Source organism: Poecilia reticulata, linkage group LG10, assembly GCF_000633615.1.
Source record: "Poecilia reticulata strain Guanapo linkage group LG10, Guppy_female_1.0+MT, whole genome shotgun sequence".
NCBI classification, from domain to species: domain Eukaryota; kingdom Metazoa; phylum Chordata; class Actinopteri; order Cyprinodontiformes; family Poeciliidae; genus Poecilia; species Poecilia reticulata.
The window spans coordinates 12,639,540-12,644,791 of NC_024340.1; positions in this window are offsets into that span (position 1 = coordinate 12,639,540).

A 5,252-nucleotide genomic window follows, 5' to 3' on the forward strand; every position below is an offset into this window, starting at 1 on the left:
ATGGATGGATGGATGGATGGATGGATGGATGGATGGATGGATGGATGGATGGATGGATGGATGGATGGATGGATGGATGGATGGATGGATGGATGTTACATGTCATCAAACATTTGAATGGTCATTGGTCACATCTGGAATAACTCATTTTTTCTTAGTTCATCACACAGATACTCAAAACCAAATTACTCTGTGCACACATTATCACCTTATGTCCCACATACATGGCTTTGTATATTGGTACAATGCAACGTGGTAACCTGAGTAACCACGTTACCCGAGTAACCAGGTTACCAGGTTACACTCCACGCAGAAAAGTCTGTGCGACATACAGACTGGTCCGACCTGTATATATAGATGTAATCAGAACAACTAATATCTTTTTTCTTTTTTTGTGAGGTTGTAGGTCAGGCATGGAAACATAATATTTAGTATGTGATTCAGACGGAACAGATCATTACAGGAAGCGGTGACATCACTACCAAGAAATACTTTTACATAAAGTGTTTTTCTTATAGCCTGCTCTCAGTGCTACTTCCAATTCTTAATTCCTTCAGATCCTTTTAAGAAGCCGAGTGGTTAATAAAAGCTCAGAAAGAGTGATAAAAGGTCACAGGTCATTGGTGGTAATCGCAGTGCTTCTAAAGTGGCATACGAGTGTAAGTAAACAGAGGGCTAGTTCTTTTCAAAGCAGTTCAGCTGCACTACTCTCCCTTTCTCACAGCACAGCTTGGCAACAGCCTGCTTCTCCATTTTACTGGGTTTTTTTTATCGAATAACTCAGCTGGTCTTCACATCTCCATGTTGGTCACTCATCTCTTTGTTAGTTCTCTTTTCTCCCTCTGCCAAACGTGCCAGATCTCCGTGTGTCAGAGGGAGAGGGAGGAAGGAAGGGAGAGAGGGCTTGCACATGATTTCCAGGGAGGAGAAAGAAAAAGTCCATGCTGGCTTCCTATTTATCTGATTCGCATTAAGTCATTTGTGCTTCGTTTGGCTGCACCCTGTTTGCTGCTTTGAGGTCACCCTTACAGCACAAGTGGGGTTGGTAGTAGCCTTTTTTTTTTTTTTTTTTTGACTAACTGAAGAAGAAAAGATATGGAGTCGGCATTACTCCAAGCAGTATGGCAGGCGCCTAAACAGAGCACAGCCCTGGCCAATATAAAAATCTAAAACAACTGTTCAAAAAATACTGAGTTATGATGTATGAGTGACTAAACTCAAATGTCTCAGAAAATAGGTCAGGCAAACCTCTCTAGTTAGTGATGGCTGTCAGGACACCTCTTAAAAGTTTAATTTCAATGTTATTCTTAATGCTCAAAATAAGTAGTTTAAGTAAAAAAAAGAACCAGCTACTGAAAGAAAGAAAATAATATACATTATAGAGTACAATTACACTGGACAACAAAATGTACAACCAAGTTAGGGGGAGTCTGCTCTTGTTAAAATAAACCCTCAGGATGCGCTACAGTTTGAATGACCACAAAATTGTTTAGATCAAAGCATATTCATGATGAGACCAAAACTGTAATGATTTTGTTACTTTTTTATAGTTCTGGCGTGTAAGGTTCATCTTTACCACCCCTTCACCCCCTGCCTTCTCTTCCAGATAAGATTGCTGAGTCGAGCCACAACAAACCTCCAATGTTTCTTATGTTAGAAATGTTAGAAATGGTTTCACAAACTCAGGGTGAGCTAAGGACAAATGCACATGCACATCCCACTGCTCAGACTTTTATTCGCAGACAATAAAAAAATCACCGTTTTGCACTGCTTAGCATCAGTCATATCAAAATAAAGCAAACTGAATTTTGCGATTGTATTATTACCACACTTTTGCAAGGCACTGTACAAACTGAACATTTAGCTTTGTTTTTTCATTTACCAGAAGAACCCGACTCCCACATTCCTGCACCTGATGCGTGAGTACAAGAAACCGTTTCATATTCTTACCCGAGCAATGTCATTTTGGAAAGAAAAGGTCAGGAGCAGCGGTATGCATTTTTTCCATTCACAAGAGAGAAAGTGAGCATATTTCTCATCCTCCTGAACATTGTTTTCAAGCTATTAAAAAGTTTTGCAGCACTCATTAGTTAGCAGCTGTGACGTCTGCCCCAAATGTCCAGTCAGTCGCGCCACAGCTACAGCGTCAACAGGTTCCTATCCACAGCACAAAAAAGTGGGCCTTGGCTCAGGGGTTCTGGGGCCCAAGGGTGCCTTGTTTTACCAACAGCTCCAGTGCTGCAAGACAAGGCACTGGGCATTGTTATACAACAAGCTGGTGAGAATGAATAAGCTTCAGCAAAGTGAATTTGAGTGGAATTGATGGGATGAGGACAACAGCTAGGTTAATCCTAGACGGAGACCCCTTGGGACTTTGCTCTCATGGTCCCTTCTGCGTTTCCTTTTCAGCCTTAAATGTTTGTTTGAAAGTCTACGGGAGATGGAGAAAATGTAGTGCGGAGACTGGGCTCTGTGGGTTCAGGAGCACAGCAGGTTAATCTCTGCAATCCCAACACGAGGGGCAGGACAAAACATAGTGGGGGTCTCCCCACATTTTCCTTCTTTGCAAACCTCTCAACCGCTAATCTTCTTCTAACTTCCTCCTCTTTTTGTTTCTGCTCTCCTCCCTGTCAGCGTGGCCACCCTCAGGCGCCGAGCCAACAATCCCACTGTCTCTCGGTGGGTGACATCACTCATTGGCACAGGGAAGCAGGCCTGGAATAATTAGGTTTGGATGGTTGAAGTGACCGTCTGTGTGTGTTTATGCGCTTGGTGAGTTTTGGTTGATGCAGGAGGGATTCTGCGTTACTCAACCTAAAGCACGTAGACCACGCAGTCAGCACTCATATGGAGTCCACTGGAGGAATCCAACAAATAGAGTTTCTCCAGATCATATGATTGGAAAGTCTCATTGGAAACTAGGTCAAATAAAAATGTTTTAAGAGTTTACAACAAGTTGGGACCACAACGTGTAGTTTTTGGTCAGCGTTTAAGAAAAAATGTAAGTCTCGTTTCAAAATGTGTAGTTGAGTTTGTTGCAGTGGACCCCCTGCTTTAATAAGTTTCTATAGACTTTACACAAGACCAACGCGGCGAAGTCCATTCGCTTACTACGTTTCTTGCTATACACACACAGCCTACTTAGGGAGAAGCCTTTGTTTGACCGATGCGCTTTGTCAATCTCTATTTAGTTGCTTCTTTACAACAAGCTCGGCCCTTTGAATATTAACTGTGTGATCCCTCTAGCCACACAAGGAGCCGCTCAGACCCCCTATCAGTGCATCCCAGCTTCCCTGAACTCTGTGCTAATGCTTTGTGCTCAACATCATGTTGTCATAAAGACTGTGCTGTTTCAGGGATTAAGGGCGAAAATCACTTTATGTTTCTTGAAATGTAGTCTTACTACCTCGAGAATGCTCTTAAAAATCAATCATAGAGTGCTACGTATAAAATATTCATTTCTTTCTAATTTTTTTCCCATTTTGTTAGATTAGAGCTGCAAACTTTAACCATGTGTTTTGTGCATAACTGGTAAGTGGAAAGAAAATTATACACATCTTAAAAAGAAGGTTTCACAAAGAAAAATCTGAAAAGTGGGATATGCTGTATTCCTCCCCCTTTTAATGTTGCTCTCTGATGTCCATGTGGGTGTTATTAATGATAATTGTAAATGCAGCTGGTTTTTAAGTAAATTACTGAACATTCAGACGACAAAGAACAAGGGACATACAAGGCAAATAAGTAATAAAGTTGTGGAAAAGTTTAGAGCAAAGTTGAGGTATGAAACAATATCAAAGGCTTTGAACATTTTATGGAGAACTAACTGCTCAATCCACCATGTGGAAATAGACAGTGCGTTACACTGCAATAAGACCAAGAAATAACTGTCCATCTAAATAGACAAAGCTGTTAGAGCATAATCGGTGACAAAGTCAAGAGGGTCGCAGTGACAATGAGAGGATCCACTGCTTAGGTGCTTAGTTGTGCTTGACCGTCATAGAAGAGGAGGAAGAAGAAATTTGACAGGGAAGTCGTTCGAGTTAATACAGGAAAATCTTAGTAGACAACCTGTTGGTAGATGCAAAATACGTAAGATCAGGCTAGGGGTTCATCTTCCTGCAGGACAAAAACGCTAAACATGCAACCAGAACTACAACAGGATGGTTTAGATTAAAGCATATTCATGTACATTGTGCCATCCAAAGTCCTGGAATAGATCTCATTTAAATTATGTGGCAGGACTTGAATAGAAATGCAAATGATTTCATATTTCTTCCAGTAAAATACTTCAAAACCCACAAATGATCTTCCTTCCACTTTACAATGCGTTTCTACTTCGTGTGGGTCTATGACCTAAAATCTCAACAAAATTTAAGGCAGTTTGTAGTTATAAAGTGATAGGATGTAAACAAGTCCAAGAGGTAAGAATACTTTAGAAAGGCACAACACAAAATGTTTAGATCTTAGATGAAAGAAACGGCACAGCTGTAGCTCTGTTCAGTCCGATGAGCGCAGCAGCTGAATTTGTTGAAGACAATGGATGGGTGGGTGAGTCCGCCGGGCTGTTTTTGTGGGCCAATAATCCATTTTATTGAGTCTCAGGAAATCCTAATTGGAGTCGGAAATGGCTCCAGTGGCCAGATGTGCGAAGACTAGTGAGGTCAACCCTTCCCCCCCATGGAGAACTGACCATAGGCACCTCAGCCTTTCCTCTTCCCTGCAGAGTTTAAACCGAGTAATACAACAAATTATGCAAAGCCACATCAACACAAACCACATGCATCCTTTCTGTCTATCCTGGGGCCATTTAATGCACCAAAAACATAATATGATGTGCACACATACTCAGCCCAGCTCAGTCTAAGACAACAGAACAAGATACAGACCTGAATAAGGCTTCTTGTCTGCAGCCTTAAATAGTTTTCTGTACAGTACAGAATAGGGTATCAAAAAAAAAAAAGTCAGAAACTAACCAATGTGTGTTCACATATGGTTGCTTGTGCACATATCCTTGCCTGTCTCTTATTGTCACTACTTATCAGGTCCTCTGACCAGAGGCAGAGATCTTTGTTGGGTCATTCAGGACAATTGCGCATGATCTGAGTGCAGCTGGAAGACCAAGAAAGATCTGAGAAAGCTGGGTTGGATTAGGAATGCCACTCCAGACCTGCTATCCCCTCAGTCTGGAATAAGATCCAGGTGTGTGTGTGCGTGTGTGTGTGTGTGTGTGTGTGTGTGTGTGTGTGTGTGTG